Raw genomic sequence first — 22,283 nt, 5'->3', positions numbered from 1 at the left:
TTTTTTTTTTTAATACTTATAGAGAAATAAAATCATAAGGCAGAGACTTTTGCATAAGGGAGAGCTGCAAGAGACAATGGGTTAAATTTTGACCAAGTGAATTGAATGTACAGGGAAGCATCAACCTGCACAGGCTAGAAATAAGATCATTTCAAAGCTTATAACTGAACTTGATGCTGTCCTTTAATGTGCAACTAAACAATTCATAAAGTTCATGGTTGGACTTGACCCCTGTTATGTGCTCCTTCCAGGCAGTGTTTCTTGGAAAAAGCGATTGCACAGCTCAGTACAGGAGAACAGAGGTTTATTTGAAGCAAACCAAGGATTATCCTGAACAGATCCCTACAGACATGCTGGCTGTGGACTAAAAAATTTGTTAGATATCAAGCTGTACAGACCTGAGATATTTTAGACTGGGAGATCTTCAGACTTATTTTCCCCCTACAAATAGATGTTTCACATGATTACTTCTTTAATTTGTTATATAAAGGTTTTTTAAATTACATTAAATTATACTCATAGCAATTGAAACAATGTGTTTGTATCCTAGTGTTTTGAAAGCAGGTATATTTTGTGTCAGGGAACATATTATCAAATACATGCAATAAAGCAGTTAGGAGTTACCAGATTTAGTGATCAATCTTATTTTTTGTGTTTTCTATGCAGGTCCAGCTTACTTATAATTTTTTCTTTATTTGATAACTGGTGGAGGTGGGGAAGGGGGCTTTCAGCTGTTGTGGAAAACATGTAAGACTTTCATGATGCACAGAATACTCCAAGCTACAACAGCTAGAAGAGCTCCTGAAGTGTCATTGAATGTCTAAACCTACTGAAAAACAAAAAATCTGTCTGCAGAATACTCTTACACTCATTGAAGTAGTCATGGTATGCAAATCAATGAACATGAGTCATTTTGGTGGCAATTTATGACCTTTATGGTTCAGATGATGCAGATTTTGTCTTATGGCCAGGGTAAGATCTGCCAACAGAAAAACTGAAATCAGATTTGAAACCAAAGAAGTTGCATACATATTTGTAGCAAAAACTTTGCTCTTAACCTGGTCCTTCAATCTGGGAGAAATGGGCTAGTTGGAAGGGACAAAAAGCATGAACAATCTGACTCTGTCAAGGTTTGCTTTTCAGACTGCCTAGCTTTATGCATTGAACTAATGCGAGTCCTTAAGTTAAATGTTTAGTGTCTCTCTAGAGCAGCTGAGAGAGGTGGTTTTCTATGAGGTGTGATTTGTCTAAGAGGGCTGAGACAATAGACTCATATAAAGTTAGTGTGTATATACTCCAAAGGAAATGAACCAATGATATGGGGTACCCAGATCTTTAAAATATACTTATTTAAAGTGGCAAATATCCTATTCTCACCTGTACTTTGAAACATGGACTCATATTCACATCCTTTCTTTTAAAGAGTTTTTATACTTTATAATGTAGAATTCTTTCATAATTATAAGAATGAAATAGTAAACAACTACTGGCATCACTGAGGTCAGCATCAGGACCAAGAAAAATAGTAAAATGCAAACTAGCAATTTATTAATGTGAAGAGCACATGGTACCTGAAACTTTTCTCATCACTTCTCTGTGAGGCAGGATTATCTGTTTTAAATTAACTTGTCTCTGTCATGAAAAGACATTTCTTTTTTGTTGTCTAGACACAATCATCTCTTCAGGACAGGAATAACTGAGCTTACCAGAGGCCAATATCTACATATAAAGTTTATTTTTCAATATAACCATATGTAGCAGTGAACTGTACCCATAGTGATTGGTAGTATTGTCATATACAGTTCAGAGTGGAATGATATGTTGGAGACAAAAATAAATCTAGAAGCTTTCCTAAGATGTATTTCAACTTGTCCATTTTACTGAGGAAGAACAGAACCCACTGTGTATTGATAACGACAGGTAAAGCTGCATTTGTTGTGCCAGCAGCACTTTCTGACCTGTCCTGCAGTGAGTGGCCCTTGCTGGGTCATTGCATGGCATTGCTGGAGGTTTTGGGTCCCAGAGCTGGGTCTGGGCTGTGAGTGCTGCTGCAGCTACAGCCCTACCAGTCTCTGCTGGCACAGTCAGCATTGCTTCAGAGTCAGATCAGGAGGCAAAAATGTCATGGTACAGCTAACAGGAACATTGCTATTTCTCTTCTTCCTGCTAGGTGACCTGATTTTTCCTTCTCATTTTCCTCTTTCTCTTGCCTTTATTCCAACAGAAGGAGTGGTGTAGCAGCAATATCAATGGTGATGCTGCTGCTGTGACAAAATGTGCTGCAAGCCTGTGCATTTTTAGACTGACTTAAAATATTTGATCTGTTCTTTTCTGGATATGAGGCAACTTCTGCTTCTGCAGAAACTTCTCCACTCAGTTTTAAGCACTACCTGAACTCAGCTGACAGCTCCCTGTATGGTCAAAGGGAAAAGTAAGAACCTCCAAGATATCATTTAGATTTTTGGTGACTGATTCTTTCTCTATGTGAGCTTCCCTCATCTCCCTGAATACTGAAGAAGCCTAGGAGAGGTATTCTCTCAGTTTAGTTGCCTTGAGAAGATTGGATCAATTCAGGATTATGGGACAATATAATTACTCATTTGAGAAGGGAGAAGCAAATTATCCAGTACATAAGCTCCACTGAATGCATGGCAATAATACAGGACAGAAAACTACTTGAGTAATGGAATATCCCTGTCACATTTACTTTAAACATAATAATGTTTGCATATATTTGTTTAATTTTATATAAATATAATTCACCATCTTGTAGAGAAAAAAACCAAGTCATAGGTAACCACTAAAGGTCTGTACCCTAAACGACAAAGATATTGTATTAGGTGATGGTAAAGGTGAATGAATTTGAAATGAATTGTAATGAAAGGATGTGTTGATATACATCGTCTCTCCTCTGTCCTCTCACATCAAATGTATTTTCATGCTAGACATTTCAGCTGCTAACTGATCTTTTTTTGTTTTGCTTCAAATGGAGTTTCAGACTAGGTTAGTATTATCCAGCTAAAGTGTTTTCTGATGTCTGGACTAAAGAGAATTGCAACTCCAGCTGTCAGCTTCCAGCAGCCAATAACAGCCCTATTTACTTAGAAATTTTGCCAATTTTAATTAGCTGTTATATCTACTAGAATAAGCAAGCACTGCACTTAACTAGCACTTTGTCTGAGTATGTTTTCTTTACCTTAGAATACCAGTAAAGTCCTATGTTCTTATAGAAGAATAAAGAAAATAAAGCTATTTGTGTATTCCTACCACTCCCCTAGTTTTTCAGTTTATAAAGATTTGCTTGTTTGCTTGCTTTTTTACCAGGCATGCATCTACTCTAGAAGATAGCTAATTAAGACTGAAAAAGCATTTTGCAGACTTACCTGCAATGTTAATAAACTATTTTTATTTTATGTGTGCATCTATGTGAGTATACATATGTACTCACACATATGGCTGAACATATGCTTAGGACAATTAAACGACAATATCAAGCAAAACCAAAAACCAAGACACCTCTCCTTTTTTATGCTTATTTTAACATGTACCTTTGATTTCAAAAGGGAATATTTTAGTAGCATTTTGCAGATAGGATAGATAAGTAACTTTCCAGTGCGGCAGTGGTCTCAGTCATGCCATTTTAATTATCCAAGTTGGTTCATTTCCAACATGATTAACACTTGAAAAACCATAAAGGTCATGGACTGCAAGTTTGTAAAACACTTGCAGTGTTTTACAAACACTTCTTTTAGAGTCAAAACTAACTCAGGTTAGTTTTCCTATCCTGTCATTGCCTGTTATATTTTTTTACATCTACAAACAACAAACTGGCAGTAAGAAACAACTTCCATAAGTATGTCTGACCCTGACCCATGTGAAACATATCAGAACAGTGGTGGGTATTTCTAATCACACTATAGGAAACAGCTCACTGAAAGTGGCTGCCACAGCATGTCACTTTGTCATATTTACAGGCGTATAGGTATTTGAAGCACCCCAAGGTATCTGTAAGTAATTGGCACGATGATTCCAATCCATTGCTAGCTATGAATTAAATATCTAAACAGTTTTGGTTAACAAACTAATTATCCTAGTGGACAATTGTATCTTTGCTTTATTCAGTGAGCTGGAAATAGAACAAGAGGTAGACATTGCTGTTCCCAGTGTAACTATGATTTTTGATGTGAAAGGAGAAGGCAAGCAAGTTAAGATATATCTTACTGATGTACATCGTAGACCGTTTAAGACCCCTCACCTAATCTGAGTCTGTCAAAAGAATCTCTGCATTCAATAAGCAGTTTGTAGCAAGAGGGGCGTAGTACTGAATAAAGAGGATAGTAAGAAGACTCTGACACTTGAAAGGTCTTTGACAGCCTGTGGCTGACTGCTGATAGTGTTTAGAATAGACTTATTATCAGCCCTGGTGTATCTTATCAGTATGAACATGGTTGTTTGAAAATTAAACAGCGTGGAAAGAAAGGTCTCACATTCAGTATTTTTAATACCTTTGCATTTAAATATGGATTTCCAAAAGCTTAAAAACCCCAACCATTCTTCTAGTGTATTTTTTTTATAATTTTCTTCAAATAACAGGCACAGTCGGGCCACAGCCTTATTTAAATGCATTGTTATAGTACTATTTAAGCTTATACTTATAAGACAGGAATGAAGCATTTTTATTTAAAATAAGGAGTTTTGTAAACGGAAAGAAAAATACAAACATCTTTTTTTTTAACCTCCTTTTGTTTGTTCCTTTGTTAATATCTTGCTCTGCTAGGTTTACAAATCCTAAATAAATAGAAATTAGTGCTCCTTACTTTGCAGTCCATTTGCTTTAGATGTTTGCCTTGAGGGACATTTGTGTATTCTACTAATGGCTGCAGCAGAGTGCTGTCTCATTTTCATTCTGGCAAAAAAAGGCCGTTTCCATGGTTACAGTTTCATTTGCTAGAGAGAAACTGATGGCTGTTAGTGATCCCATCATAAGCAACTTCTGTCAGATTTCTTATCAAGTAGACATATTTTGACAAAGTGAAAGATAACACCATAATAAGAGAACTAAGTTGCTACTCTATGTAATGAACCATTTAACATTAAATGAAATGTGAAACCACATTCTTAAGGCTGAAGGTGAAGAGAAAAAAGTAATATTTATAATTTACGAAAATAAAAAATATTCAGTGCTGGAATAATGACACTACTCGCTTTCTGTTGTCAAGGTAAATCTAGTAGCATAACATTGATTTATATTTTAGGGTCATATACAAACCTTCACCATCATCTCTGTCACAGAGAGACTGCATGGAGTTGTAATTACTTTTAGATTTTCTTGAGGTATTTTATTTGGCTAGGTATGGTCCAAGACTGAGATAGGAGCTAAATGTGATGGCTGGTACACATGCATCTGCCCCCAGACCCAGCTCAGACTAAGTCTAGCATTTTGCCCCACAAAATAGATGCCATATCTATCCAGAAGGAATATTGTGGACTTGGAAACCTGGAAGAACATGCCCCTATCCTTTGTTGCTCTGAGCTGGGCAAGATGCCAGAAAGGAGACAAGATTTGCCCCAAAATATTCTGTTGTGCAGAAAATGTTTATTGGAGCCCTACGTAACCTGAGAACTGAAGTTAAAAATGGTTATTGAAGGGAAAAGAAGACAGTATACTGTTTAATTTTAGATGTTTATGTTTCAGATCTTTAAGTATCATATAAGGACAACATCATCAGGTCCCCAGGCTTTCTTGGTTCATTGTCACAGGAAAGCCTAAAACACCCTCTAAAAGCTAACCACAGAGGAGGAGTAGAATACAGGAAAATAAAGGAAACACATCATTGACATATTAGGATAAAAACAAAATGCCATAAAAATGTATATTACAGGAGGTTGTGGAAGAAGAGTGAAATAACAAAGAAAGTAAGAGTGATACACTTCAATACTAATATACTTTACCTGAGGTGTATGGTCTGGGGTTAAGCAGAAGATTTGAAAAGTATATTTGTATTAATTCATATCAAGGTTTTTCTCCTTAGACTCCTCTATAAATCTCCACCTACATACAGAAATTTGTTTAAAATTTAATCTCAGCTGAAGCAGAATATCAGTTCATTATTACCCATCACTTCTGTAGTCGTTCAGCTCTACAAGTGATGTGAAATGCTATCAGACTGAAACGATAGTGCCTGATTCTTATCTAAATTGATTTTTTTTTTTTTAGATTTCTTCAGCACATTTAGAAGTGGGATGTAACTGTTTAATCAGTTTTAAGTAATTTGTTATCACCCAGAAAGGTACTTTATAATAGCTAAGAGAGGCCAGTAAAATGGTGTAGACCTACTTTGCACTCAAAATGCACTCTCATATCAGGGCTATATGTGAATTTGAATTACTTCCAAAAAACAATATCCCAAAGGTTTTTCTGAGATACAAAAACAGTTGATGTTCTGTAGATTCATATTTAATTCTTTGTTATTATAAATGTTGTGTAGTCCATGGAAGTTTGAAAGAGTTCACTTGCCTGCCCTGACTTGTGTTATGCTTGAGCAGAATCTTAGCTTTAAGGTACCCATTGAGCACTTCTGGTTGCTTTTGACATTTTAAACATTACTTACAAGCACAGTGTGGGGTATCTTGCAGCGTGGGCATCTGAACTCAAAATGAATTGCACTGAGCTCATTCTTACAACATACAACCTCAGAATCACAGAATCATAGCATGGCTTGAGTTGGAAGGGACATTAAAGGTCATCTGCCAGAGGCAGGGATACCTTTTACTAGACCAGCTTTCTCAGAGCCTACCCCATCCTTCAGAACTGAATCCTGCAGTAAGACTGTCAAGGAGACAGCACGTGTGTTTCTGGAAATTGAATTAAGAAGCCTATGTCAGCATCTATGAATGTATGGCTGAAACCAAAGAACTTCAGTGAAGTCCGGTTGATGAGGTCCTGTTCTTTACACAAGAGCCAGCCATGAGTTTCTTTCATACCCAGGATTCCATTGACTTGGATCTAGAATGAGTTCCTCTTTTATAGCTCTTTCAATGAGCTTAAAGGATTGGATCTTCTACAGAAACTGGCACTGACCTACTTCAGCTTCCACTGAAGTTAATGATAAAACTCTCTGGTTTGAACTTGAGCAGAGTTAGGTCCATGCTAAAGTCTTTTGAAAAATCCCACTCCATATGGTTTCTAAAGAGTTAGTGATGAACAAAAGGCACTGAAGTAATCTATACTTCTCAGATGGGATTTCTAACATATATATAATAACATGAGTGACACAGGAATTGAATGCATGACACTCTATTAAATTCCATAAGCTATAATACCATATTTCTAAAGCTGTGGGAATGTTAATATCTGTGTTTGCTCAGCGGCTGTGCCTCACCACAACCTCAGGAATCTATCATTTATGAAATAGAGGCAGGGTGAATGCCTCCATATCATGAGGAGGAGCTGGGTGAGAATAGATGCAGGGCCTGAACAACTCAAGAGCTCTCAGTTCTCCTCAAAAGACATACAGCTTCCTCAATGACTCTAATAAATCTAAATCAGAGAGACAACAGATAAGTTTGCATAAGTACTCCAGAAAGGCCTCCCTAGAACAAAAAAATTTGGTTTGGAACACATTTCTTTCCTTTTTTTCCTTAAGCACAAACTTAAGATAATCATGCTTCTTCATTTTCTGGTGGTGTGCTGAGCACAGATGAATCCTTCCTTTTTATTTTCATTACATACCTGATGTTGATGTTCACCACAATACTCACAAGGATTGAAATAGTTCTTTTCTTTTCAGAAAGAGTGACAAAGGTGACTTAACTGCATTGCCAATATTACCAGAAATGTAAATTTAAGATGAGCCTTTTTAGTATTATGATTAAAATATCTAAGTGTTTTAAAGTCAGAGTTGCCACTGCAGTTCAGTCCTTCTCTGAATTCCTAAGTAAGAGCACTAATTTTCAGCAATGTTTCACTTTTACAGTTTGTAATTTGAAAAACAGTCGTTATACTGTCAAGGGTAGGAACAGTCAGTCCTAACATTAAAGTGCCTCAGAGTTTTATATGTTTCACTTTTAGTGTGATTTGAGAACTTCATTCCCATAGCTCTTTCTAAAAAATCACAGATGAGGAATTTATAACCATTACTGATTTTTTTCAAGAAGAAAAATTCTTGTGTAGATGCATTTATTTGCTATTGCCTCAGTGAAAAATGCCGTGTCACTTCCTGGTGCCAAGGATATGCTTGGGCAAACTGACAACTGTGAGCAACAACGAAAGCTGACAACTCCATAACCTTGCCAAGCATTAGGAGAAAACGGCTGTTCATTCTGCCCATGGTCCATAAAGAGCTTTTCATGGCCCAGTATCCAAGCTGCTGCTCTGAAGGAAGAGGAAAGGTCCTGACTCAAGCTGTTTCCTGTTCAAATAAGAAATAGTAAAAGCAAATCTAGTAGCATTACTTATATACTAACACACCCCGGGTCAGACATGTGAGTTCAAGAAAGAGAAGCAGAGAAGCTCCTCCAAGATTACATGGTAAACACCAAGGTGCAATTTGGTGGCAGGGTGTATCATTCAGATATCTCTTAAGAGACAGGCCTCATCCTACAGAAAAGAGGAGAACAAAATTTTTGAAATATATGTTAAATCACTCTAGGTGTATTGATGTATTTTCAGAGCAATCTGCCATTAAATTGTTGTCATCAGTTTTCCCAGTACATATCTAGGCATTTCATGTGACAAATCAAAAGGAGAGCAAATGTAGCAGAGTTTACCATTCCCAAAAGAGTTGAACTCACATAGATACTATGTAAAGTATCCTAACTATAAGATACTCTTGATTTAGTGGTATCACATGAATTCACAAGGCATAAATTTCATTTTTCACTTTCCAGCTGATCTCAGAAGTGATGCCTTCAGAAATGTTGAGAATGGAAAGCATGGAAAAACAGACAAATAGACATATTCTGTGTTTTAACAATGTTAAAAGCCAAGGCAACATGTATTTTATCTACAAGGATGTTTAGAAGATCTGTTCATGCTACACGTATCAAAAGTTGGAAATGTTTTCCAGCAGCAGAAAGCAGATTGGGCCAAAGCATGAAAGATTTCAAAAGGTTCCTGCAAAGTTTGGCATGTAGGGTGTGTTTCCTTTTTATTTAGTAGAAAGAAATCAAACTTTTGGAGTGAAAAGGCTTTTCAAAATATTTCTTATTGAAATCACTATATGTAACATTTTCCCATTGTACAAAGAAATCACCTTTTTTAATCTTTTCTATTCAGCAACTTTAGCAAGACAGACTTTTTCCTATAAGTAAACAATAAGCTTAGAATTTTCCAATGAGAAAATGAAATTTCCTAGGCAGATTTAATGGTTTACAATTTTTTTTTTTCTAATAGTTCAGCCATTCCTAGAGTGGAAAGAAACCATTTAGCAATGTAAAGCAATACTACAAAATAGTTCAGTGACAGGAAGTGAAAAAGAATGTATCTTGTGGGGAAATTACACAGTCATCTAATTAGACAGGATATTGTGACATGTAATTAGTTTATGTTTGCTGAGTACTTAAAAAAATGCAAAGCTCTATATAAATGCTAACGATTAATATTTAACCTAGGCATATATAATTAACAAAAGCCTGTTCTAGGCAAAGCATTAGGGCTAATTAACAACCCTATCTTCATATCATATTCTACATTTCCCTAAGATGCTAGAACCTTGCTTCAAATAATGAAATACTGAATCTGTGGAGTGCTCTTAAATATCAAAACAGGAATTCACATTTTGGTTAAAGTTTGGGGGTTTGGTTTTTCTTTTGATAAAAATGTATCCAATGTAATATCATATTACATTGGATACATTTTTATCAAAAGAAAAACCAAAGTTTTGTGGAGTTGTTTTTGGAAGGATTCCACCTAACCAAGTCCTGCTTGACTTCTGAAAATTAATGAGATTAAATTACAGAAGAGTTTGGCAGCAGCCTGAGGAGCTCTCATTCCTATTTCACTATTACAGGTAAAAGTTGGAAATAATTCCACAATGTCAGTGTACTCACAACAGCATAAGCCATGGCACATAAGCATTGAACCAGGCCTATCACAGCCAAGGGAAAAGTCAAATCTGGGATCCAGATTAGGTAATGTGATGGAAGCAAGTAATACTCTTTGCTGATTGTAACAAAAGTCCAGTTTTTGCATTCAAACAACCAAAGTTCAATTCAAAAGACAGGAAAAAAAATCAATCTTGAATATCAAAAATGAAGTGGCAGAGGTCTGATACATAGCAATCCTATATTTAAGCCAAAATAAGTATTTTCTGATATAAGATGTTTATATGAAGAATAATGGTTTCTGCTATTTCCATCCAGCTTCTCTGTGTAGGTTTGCACAACTGTAAATTTTGCTTGCTACATGCTTGAAGTTTAGAACCACATTTTAACAATAAATTGTTGTGCACTGACATTTTTGTTTTGCTTTGGTTCTTGGAGCAAAGTTTAAAATTCGTGTTTTTTGTGAAGGAAATAGAATCTGATGTTCAAATAAAAAACCAACCTAAACAACCAGCCATAACCAAACTTTGATTTTGTGCTCTGTACAGTATGAATTTTCCTCAAATAGAAATGTATTATTCTGCTGGTCAATAAGTACCTTAATTCATGTAAGATGAGCAATACCAGTATAATTATTAAATACTTAACTGATGAAAAATTGAGTTAGAAAAGTCTTCCTAATCAGTAGGATTAAAATAGAGACAGTCTCCAAGGATATATTTGCAGGCTGTTTTACTGAGAAATTGAACAGAACAAACTCTAAGTGGGACAGAAACAGAAGGAAAAACATGGGGTAAGTAGCAAAAAAAATCCAGTCATGACACATATTAGTGCAATGTGAGAAAATAAAAAAGCAATAAACAAAAATAGATATTGTATAAAATCAGTGCCTGGAAAGCTGAGGGAACAAAATGTGCCTAATGACTGTCCTGCAAACCTTTACTGCAGCAAATGTTCTGTACTCATGCAAACAGCTCTATTTTTGTTGGCTGGACTGTCCATGTAAGGATAAAATTCTTCAGCTGAGTTCCTTGAAGACTTGAGCATACTTATTTGCTTGTTCATGTCTTATTAATATAATGTAATCTGCTATCTCCAGTTACTTATGCTGGAGACTCAAATCTTAACATTAATTTCTAAGATACAAAATCGGCAAAATATATTTACTATATATACACTGAGACAGATTTCTCAGCTTATTTTGAATGAGTACTTATCTAGTTGTCTTTTTTCTTCCTCTGAAGCTAGTAATTGAGGACATGACCCTTTAAATTTCTATCCATTGGGTCTAAGAATGAAAGCAATATTTTAAATTATTTCACAAAGAGAATCCTGCTAATATCAAAGAGACCCTGAATACATTCAAACTTCCAGTTTGATCTCTACAAGTTTTCCTCTCCAAGCCCTGAGGATTACATACCAATGTTATTTTTCAAATTACTGTTTTCTGGACTCATGGTAACTTTAGATAAATGCATACTTTCATTCTGGCTGATACATGATCTTCTTTTAGACTGTAGCAGAATTAATTTAAAATTACAGAAATACATAGAAAGTGGAGACACAAACCAAGTGGTCTTAACAGATGTGATCTCATCAGGGTTCCATTTGTTAAAGGAAATCATTGAATAATAACTAAAAGTTAATTAGATCTAATTGCCAATTAGAAAGGAAAAGTAATTTGAAACTATCCGCTGCCAGTGTCTTATTATTACCTTTGAGAAGCTTAAATCTTGAAGAGGGTATGTTACCTGTTATTGTAGGGTATGCTCCCTGCCCACATACTGGTTCTAGTGTGCTAAGTCCATTGCTAAATTCTGGTTAATTACAGGTGAACTCACAGATTTTGAGAGATGCAGAGGGAAAGACAAACAACTTGTCTTGAAACACCAGACATACTGAAGGACTCACTAACTTGGTCTGTTTAGAAAAAAACCCATATCTTTTAATTTGTTTTCCAAATTTCTTAGCCTTGAGAAGTAGGTAAAGGGAAACGAGTCTGTGTAGGACCACAGAGGTAATTCTGAAAGTGAAGGGATTTGTGTCTGTCCAAGTGAAGCATCCTCAGGAAGGAGACAGTGGGCCAAGATGTGTAAGTGTAGCACACACCATCAGCTGGTCAGTGAAGGTGACTTATGCCCATTGCTACAGAAACAACTCTGTGTACTCTGTCTAGTGGCTACACTTAGTAAAACACACCCCTGAACAGACAAGAAGTCGAATTTTCCATGGGTCATACACTTCTTACAGATATTTAGAGAAATAAAAGTGTACTATGTATACTATGGCATACACCATAGCTGAGAGAGAAGGGTTGACAAGAGTGCAAGGCCGTATGGGGTGTTGAGGTCAATCAGCTCTTCTGCACTGAAGTATTTTGATCCCTCTTTGAAAACTAATGTGGGCAGTGGTATGAGCAGGCTGGAGAAATACTCCATTATATCTCCTCAACTTCTCTCCAAACTCAAGGAAGCTCAGGGTGTGGTGGAATTGACACGGCAAGTTGAAGGGAATATAATGCAAAATATCAAATTTAGGACTTAGTTCAGGGACTTGTTGTTTATTATTTTCTTGGCCCTTAATTTTTCAAATAAAATGTTATTTTTATGAGACGTAGCTCTTTAGATAGGACAAGAAACTGCAACTTATCTTTGAACCCGCCTCATAGGCCTACTTAATAAATCAAATTTTTGAAGGGCCAACGTTATTGTTAATTAGTCAAGTTGCTGCAGCTGGCTTCTAAAATTCCAAACAGAAGAGAGAGTCAGCATATACAACCAATCCAAGCACTTAGAAGGACAATGTTACAATAGTCTGAAATCTCTGTGTAGCCTTCTTCAAGCAAGGTTCTGCTCTACAAAAAATACCCATAAGAATTCTAGTCTTGCTGCTTAACAAAAAAACCCAAACACATTCATATTTTGAGCCTTTCCCCTTGAGATTTTCAACTGCCTTACAAGTATTTTTAGGTGGGATTAGTACAACCTGTCTTGGATTTTCTTGATTTGAAAGAATTTGCTCTGAGCTGATATGACCCATGCTTTATTTTGCAATTAAAGTATATCTGTCAACTTCTACTTTTGAGCATACTATATATGTAGTGACTCAGCATAATCTACTGATACCTTTTACTGAAAAATCCACATGATGGACTGGATCTTCTTTTCCAGAACCTTTCCCAGTGCAGCAAATTTGTCATCACTTCAGCAAAACATTGTTGTCCCAACCCACTGGGCTGATTTTGAAGATCTTTAAATAAGATAATAATACATTGTCTGAAGTAAGAATTGATGAATATCTCCAGGCACCTTTCACTAAGTTTATGTTCTGGATTCACATTACAGAGCACACTTTTATTAAAAGAATTATTAGACCCAGCCTTAAGGCTACTATGGGAAAGTTTTGAAAGAAGGAATAGAAATTCATATCTCAGGTCTCACTATGAATGTAAGACCTACTGAGATAAAAGTGACATGTAAATTCTTTCCCATACTTCTACACATTAATAGTATTTCTGCCTTAAGGATTTAAGGAAGTTTTTATTGCTGTTTTCTATAATGACAAAAAGTTATTTCAATCTCTTAAGCAAAATGTCTATAATCTGGACATTTTCCACTTCCAATATGACCTTTTGTAGCATAATGCTTATTCTTAACAAACAATTGTTGTCAGCAACCTGTGCAACTCCTTAGTAACCACAAAGACATTCTGTGGCAAAGTATCTAACCACTTCTATGCTTTATAGTTTCTGAGCATAAATACAAATAAAACAGCAAAAAGTCAGTAAGAATGAAAGCAACAGCAGAAATAATATTGACCAAAATTGCAGGAGGAAAGTAGGGGCAGCAAAAATTCATCTATCAATACATTGCAGGAGATTGCCGTACTGAATCTGTCTGGTTTCATAAATGCCAGAAATACAGAAACATATTTGGTGTCTTCTTTTCTACTTTTGCTTCATGCTCTATGCCCTCATTCAGCATATATTTACTTATCTTAGGTTGAGCAGTCGCATTGCCCTGTTGAACAAAAATAACTGAGGATATTACAAAGCATATTCTGATAAAATGTTTTCATATTCTGAAAGCATCTTCCAATTTGTTTTTATTTTTTAAAATTTTGTTTATTTCCAAATGGCACATTCATTCACTAAAATGTGGGATGGAAAATGAGGAGCCAGGGTGCATCTGCTTTATAACAGCAATTTTCACCGTGGAAGAAAACCTAGCTCCTTGCCTCTTGCCTTCAGAAAAACAAGTGAAAAATTTTATTTCTTAACAGAAGATGCTATTTAGAGCACAGAATGTATTCCTAGTACTTATAAGAGTAATCCCAACAGATAGCTAGCAAAGTCACCTACCAAATGACCTTATGTGAAACTCTCTAGCTTGTCTATACTATCAATATTACATTTTTGTTTGTATTGTGCACAGTAAACTTCACAGATATTTTCTAATCTCATAAAACATGAGGAAATTCTTAAGCACATGAAATTCCACAAACACTGTTTTGTTGCACTCGACGAGAAAGGCTGACCTTTTTGTTGTCATAGTACAAACCTCTCCCTTGTCAGCAAACAAAAATCCATTATCTCTTAGTAATATAGGGCCTGTAGCACAGAGGCAGGACTGGTACCAACCCTTCTGTCTTGGTCCTGCATCCAGCCCAGGTCAAGCTTAAAATGTGACTGTTAGGTTCTTCTGCACAGAGACCACACCTTCTTTTGTGTAAACAGCCATGACAAGCTGTTTAGGGTAAATGATACATAACAGTAGGAGAAGCAAAAGAATGCGGACATGAAGTATTAATTAACGGATTAACTTATTTTATTCATTCTGGTTAAATTTCTACTATCGGTAATTGCATGTTCACCTGGAACTTGCTGCATTGCTTAGCATGGAAGTTAGATTTCCCACCCCATCATTTGCTCAGATAAAGCTGAACAGGGCTCAGGAAATGCCCCTCTCATCAGCTATTTTGCTTTTTCAGCCTAGTGTTAATTCGTAACTTAAATTATCTCATTTGCATTTCTTATGCCAGGATTTCCAGTCCTTGAGGCCAAAACTGATCTCAAGTCACAGGCAAGCAGCTCTCGGTCTTGCAGACTCTCCAGGTGGTGTGTGGAGTAGGAGACCTCAGCCAGGCTGTGGTGTGGGTGGGAAGCTGGGCCGCTAATGGAAGAGGTGGCAGATTCACACTGGGGCTGTCAGTGGCACAGGGACTGAGCTAGGAAGCTGAAAGGCATCACAGGACACCAGGCAGAGTTGTTGGTGTTAAGGCTCAGGCAGCAGCACCCTGAGTGCATATCTAGCTAAAGAAAATTTAAAGTCAGGAGTTTGTGGCCTGATGCAAAATCCATTGAAGTCAATTGAAAGATGTCTGTGTAGAAGCATTTGAAAACCCCAGATGACAGTAAGAAGGAGGAAGGCTCTAGGGCTCCTAAGAATAAAAGAGCAACATCTGTAATTTAATGGACCTTACCAGTGGAAATGAATTTGAAGAGGTTCCACTGAGAAAGTTGATGTAGAAATTAATATGGGAAAATTGACAAGATCTTATCCAAGTCTGAGATGGAAGTCTTAGGACAGTCAAGAGAAAAAAAAATTAATTTTACCAGAAGATGATTATACATTTTGCCCTCTTACTTTGTCCCTATGTCTCATAAGACAATAAGTTCAATAGGGGCAGAAATTTGATACAGGGTGAATGCTGAAGGATATTTTAGCTCTTTGGGGTCTGACCCATTTTTTCTTGTTTCACTGACTGAGTAGCCTGTGGCTTTTGTTCTTTAGAGCTTGATATTTGCATTTGGTAGACAATTTCAAATTGCTACAGTTATTTGTATAGTGGGAAAATTTCTCTTTTGTTTAGTGGCTAGTTTTCAATTGTTTTTTAAATTTCGTTTCTTTCCCCTATGGTAATGGGTCTTGACAGCATGATTCCCTTTGGGGAAATTGGACATACGTAGCTTTTAATTTCTTCTGGAGAAAGGAGCAGCTAAATTAAAAGTAGCAGTATGTTTCTCACAAAAGGACAAATTTTCTACCCAGCTTTGAGTAACTTTGTGGGAGAAATCTCACTCCCTGCTGGGGAGAAATTGCCAGTGGCTCAGCACATTCCCAGTAGGTATGTCATTTTATCACAATTTCCCTAAAATTCCCTTAATTCTGTGCATAACAGAGTAACCATGGAGTTACAAGAGGATTCATCTAAGAGAGAAAGTCCCAGTCATTCCAATGAGGATATTGTTTGGGTGAACAGTTCATGGTTTGGCCTTCAAACAAGAATGATCTTTTAGGTAAGATATTAATGAAATTGGGTATGATTGCAGGGTATCTCATAGCCTCTTGTGAATAAGACTCCTTATTTCTCCGTGTCTTGGTTATGTACTAGCAATGATTCCTTCTCTTGCAGAAGTGTTCTGAAGAGTTCATTAATATTTGTGAGGTATTTAAATGAAGAACTTACTGAAGAAGAAATAATTCAGGGCTGCGCGCCTGGGTGCACACTATTATTCCCAGCACAAAAGAAAACAAAACAAATCCCTAATTGATTCAGAGTGTTGAGGAAGTGTTCTTCCATGTTCCCCAGATGGCAAAAAATCTCAATGTATACAAAATATCAATAGGACAAGCAATTGTGCTTGAAGCAGCAACTTTGAGGCTGTGCCTCAACTTAACTAGAACCATCTGCTCGTGCATGAGCAGTAGTAAAAGACTTGAAAAAAACACAAAGCAGAGTTTGTCCACAAAACCAGGTGATGAGTAAGTACCAGTAGAGTGCAGTTCATTGCAAAGTGGCAAGAACAAATTTATCAGATGTACTCAAGAACAGGCAAACAGGTCCAATTAAAAATAAAACCAAACTCCTCAGCAAGTTTGACTCTGCAATGAATCGCCATACTTTAATGATGTAACAATTAACTGCAGCCTAAGTGATGGACCAGAAAAAGGCTTTCTGTGAGATGAGGGCATAATCTGGAAAACAAAACCTATGAATTTGATCACTGGTTTCTGCAACTGGCATTTCAGAAAATAATGTTTGTAGCGTGTTGCAGAACCAACATGGCTGGCTCAATTATTGGGTTAGACAGAGGTTCCTTTGAAAATCTGGTTTACAGTCAGTTTGAAAAGATGCACAGTACATAACCAGAGGGGAAAGAAAGAGATGTGAATGCAAATATAGTGCTCAAAATTTTGTTGTGTTTATTACTATATTCCCTTAGATTGTCTTCAATGTTTTAAATCTCCAGCCTTGAATTTACAGAAAAAAGTATTTGTAGAGTGGAGGTAAGGGAGCAGTCAACATGTATTACAAAATAAAAGTATTTTAAGTTTTAGGTGTATCCTCATGAGATGCAAGTGGCAAGCGAGCTCAAATGAAATGAATAGGGAATCTGAATCACATACAATTTATTTCAAGATTCCAGCAATATTGTCAATGTTCTCTGGTACATTTGATTTCGAGTAATATGTTTTATACTTCATTATTCTATTACATTAGAACAGTTACTCTACAATTAATAAGAACTGATTACTTTCTCTAATGAGTCATTGTTTACCATTGTAGACTATTAGTCTAGCTTAAGGTTTTGAGCCTAAAAGTACAATTTTTGCAAAACACTTAAGGCAATCAGAAGTCCATAGAAGCCTTCCGTATAACCTATTTTACTGACAAACAATTACATTTTAGATTGAAGAGGTGAAATGATTAAGAATATTTGACTTAGTTGCCATGACAGCATGCATTTTTCATCAGGCAGAGTGTAATTACTACAATTTCAATGATGTAAAATCAAGAAAGATGATAACAAACAGCAGAACCATGGAGATATTGCCATTGCAACCAGGTTACCATGGCAACAGTGATAATAATCTCAGTGATAGATGTTTTCTCTTGCTCTTTCCATTTTGTACGGTTATAACATTCAGAGCCAGTTTTTACCACAGCTTTTTATAGTTTATTAGACTGTCAAAATAGTTTATGAGATGTTGTTGCAAAGGAAATGACTGAGTTCCGCAGCCTAATAAAAATGCCAAATACTCTGTTTACATACTGCTCCAGCATTTAACAAACATTAAAAAATTGTATGAAAAATGATTTGATATTGTATCTGTATTAATCAATTTGCAAGGCATAAGCTCTGTCACTGAAGGTCAAATGAATATCTTCCAAGCATTACTTTTAGAGAGTCCTTTTAAAGTTTATTCTTGACACCATGCTGCCAACTCATTTTACCTGAGCAGTGCGAACCAAGCAGCTCACAGGAAATGCTTCTTAATACTAGTAGATAGTTAGCTAGAAAAATCACATTAATGATTTAAATAATTTAGAAACATTTATTTACTTGACATTGAAGAAGTGGTCAATGCAGATTAAATAATATTTTATCTACTGAACCTATATCATAGGCAACATACAAAAAAAGTAAGGTAATGTGTTCACATTTTTTGTAGGTGTGTAAAAGTATACATACACACAAACCATTGTGTGCATGGGCTATTTCATGCAATATGTTTGAAGTGTACATAGAAAGACAGAGGATAAATAACATCTCACTCTGTTACCTCCTACGCTGTAGAGATATCAGAAGGCATTGATTAGTAGAGGAAGCCTTGAGATTTACCTCTGGAAAAAAAACCAACCCCCCTTTTTATAATTTTAAAGACTGACTTTTTAAATCTGAAACATTAACTCTTAAAGAGCAATGTATTTTTTAATGGGAATTTTTAGAACTGTTCACAAAAAATAGTTAAATACCTGTTTTTATTTTTCCTTACCTTTTTCTCCCAAAGCTTAGCAACAGTCACTATTCATCTTAAAAAATAATTACATATGTATTTTGAGAAACAAACACATTCAAAATCTGAATAATGTCTACAAAAAATTATTGTTCTTCATTAAATTTACCCCAGATTTATATCCACAACTAAAGTAATTGCTAGGACTGAAGCTTTTCCTACCACCCAGTTTGGCAAGCTGCCTTATTCATTTGCTCAGCAGTCAGACCTTCAGTACAGAACAAAACCCAGAGACAGGAAGGGAGGGACTCTTGAAATGTTGTGGTTAAACAGGTGGAAAATGGGACAGGAATAAACAGAAAAGACATGAATTATTATGACCTGCTTTGAGGTGTTAATGTGGATTTGGGGACCAACATGGGAGACTGTTGCCATAATAGCAAGACATCAGTGACTGATGGCATAATTTTCAGTCATGTTGCTCCCCAAAACTCTTGTATTAAACAGCACAGCTCCTTCATCATTTGGACTTGACTCTGCTCATCCCATAATATGTAGGGGCAAAGGTGTATACTGTATTTCTTCAATGAAAATGGATATATTTCCTGTTTAGAGAACTTTTCACAGCTTCTAAAGTTTTTCTTTAGTGTTTGAGACAGCTATCAGTCACTCTTCAATCTTGGTAATCTCTTTTGAAAGAAAATTTAAAAAGCAAAATTACCAAAAAAAGACAAATAGTTTGTTTATAGAATACTATTATGTTCTACTGTCCCCTTTCATTTGGTACTTATACTTTTGATAAACTATAGGGTTTTTAAATTTTAACTCTTGCTTGGGGGGAAAAAATCAATAGATATGGATCTATCCCAAACCAAATATTAATTTAAATGCATACATGTCATTATTTTCAATGAATAACATATGTTTACATTTGCTATATTGCTTGGAAACTTTGCTGCAGATGTTAAATGTGTAATAACATGCAAGTGTGGGTGAGAGCATGAGAAGGAAGTCTGGTCTCCAAGAAGACCCACTATAGGAGTTGACAAATTATGCTCAATATCCAAGATTCAAAATCGTAGACAAACTCAGATATTTTAAGACATACTAACTTTGTTGAGACTACAGGATCAATCCTAACAGCAAATTTCAAATAATTTCTTCAGTTCAGTTTTATCAGATTCTGAGACTGGAGCACCTTTTTTACATCAAAAGATTTTGCAATGAGAATGGGGTCTTGGTATTCAAATATAATTCCCTTCTCTCAATTTCATATTATTACTCTTAATTATGCTTCCTTGCAATTAGATAAGTTTAAGTTTTGTGTTGATGAAATATTTGTAGTTCAATTTTCCTTTTTTTTAATAATTTAATTAAACTATATTCTCTAGAAGACAAATTTGTCTTAAGAGAAAATTTTCGCTGAATGTCCTGCCACTTTATGTACTTATTAATACTAAATATAAATTCTACCCCAAAAAATCCCCAAAAATAATTAAATAAAACAAAATCTAATTGATAGGGTGAATCTAGAGAAAGAGTGAGAATAGTTTAAGCTACTTTAATTATTTTTTTGAAATTAAGCAGTTTTCCGCCTGGTGGCATCTCTTTAAGTAAGCTTCTCTAGCCAAAGATGCCCATTCCTCCAGCCAACTTACCATGTCTGGTGCTGCTCTTTACAGCTCTTTCCAGATTCATGGTATGTTTTCTTGATAATGTGCAGCCAAAAAATCCATCACCACACAGTAGTCTAACTGGGATGACATAGAAGCTGCAGAGATACTGTTAATTCCCTCCTCTACCATATGATGTCTTTGTGCATGCAGCCTAAAATTGCACTGCCCTTTTTCTGGCAGCTGTTACACGTTGCAAACTGATGAATACTTTGCTGCCCACAGTTAATCTCTTTTGTTTCTTGCACCACTATTACTTCCCAGGTTTGTCCCCTTCATCAAATGAACATGCTTGCATTACGTCTGCCAAATGTTATTATACATCAGGCCAAATTTAATTTTTCTCTTTTTTTTGTTTATACAGTTACAGAACACAGTGCTTCTCATATATTCCTTCTTGGCCACTGAGGTGTTTAAACTTCTTCCAGTCTTTGAATTTCACTAATAGACCTGACTACTAACAACTTAACAAAAATTATAAATAACTTCCAGTGGTCATCAATCCTGCTTGTGCCTTGCTAAACTTTCTTCAACTCAGTGCATTCCATTTATCATTGCTTTGGATTTACTGATTTTTTTGGTCACTTTTCAGATCTCAGAACAGTCTTTCTTTTCCAGTTTAACTATATTCTCAAGTCTTATTTGTGTCAAGTGCTAGGTGCAAATGCGAGCTATCACCCATCCGCCAATTTTGCAGTTTGAAGGAAGCAAAGAAAGAATGAAAGAAAAAAAAATTCATCTGGAAAACCATATGCTTGAGACTTGTCTCATTTTTAAAGTTAAATTTCTTATGAATTGGGATTATGTTGGATATTCTCAGATCTTCTGTTTGGAATACACATAAAATTTCGACTAAGTAAAGAACATTAATTATGGCCTTTAAGACTCTGCCTCTGTTTTCTGACATGGCAGAAAATTCAGCACATATTGCCTTTCATTCTATAGACAGCCTCTTGTAAAGCATGTCCCAGGAGATTTTAAATGGTGAGAGGGCCTTTTCCTGATTTTCCAGACAACATATGAATTGCACTAACATGAATAAACAGAAGGAAATTTAAACAGAAATTACAGCTTTGACATCTTATTTTTGCACCTAATTGAAAATTCTGAGACATTCTGAGAGCTTTAAGCGTTCCTGAGTGCATAGATAGTAAATTGGATTGATTACCTGCAAAAGAATCTGGAAAAGATTTCCCAAGCATGACCTGCATGCAAGAGAATGGGATAACCTTCTGCCCCTCTGGCCCTCAGGTTTTGGTTCTGATTGTCAGTTTTGGAGTAGAGATGAAACAATTCCTTTTGCTGGGTGTCTAAGCCGTTGCTGCTTTTGAATGGAATTATATTATAGAATATGGGATTATCACTCCCAGCTTCCCTTGAAAAGGGAAGGAATCAAGAGCACTGAGTCTCAAGAAGCAGTACCCTTCTCCAAACAGAAGAAATAAAGATTCCTGAAAGAATGACACAAAGCACTGAAAAAAAAGTGCATTCACACCAAAATGGTGATAACAAATGACAAAGTCTGCAGGCTGCTCTGAGCTGCTCCCACTGTGTCAGCCTCCATCCTTGCCTGTGAGAGCCTGTCGGAAATGCTGACGGTGTTTTGCAGAATAACATCTAACCACCTACATGACGCTGTGAAGGAGAGATGCTGTTTGTCCAGGGCAGTAAGTGATCCCTTGGACTTGGGCATCATGCTGACAACTGATACACCTTGGGGCATTTTAATCTTCTGGCCATGCGCCAACACCTTGCTCTATCTAAATGCAGGACACATCTGCTTATGGTGGGTATGTGACAAAACCTGAGTCGCAGTAATCGAGTA

Source organism: Zonotrichia albicollis, chromosome 1 (assembly GCF_047830755.1).
Source record: "Zonotrichia albicollis isolate bZonAlb1 chromosome 1, bZonAlb1.hap1, whole genome shotgun sequence".
In the NCBI taxonomy this organism is placed as follows: domain Eukaryota; kingdom Metazoa; phylum Chordata; class Aves; order Passeriformes; family Passerellidae; genus Zonotrichia; species Zonotrichia albicollis.
The sequence above is the reverse complement of the archived record's forward strand: the minus strand, read 5'-3'. Positions refer to the sequence as shown.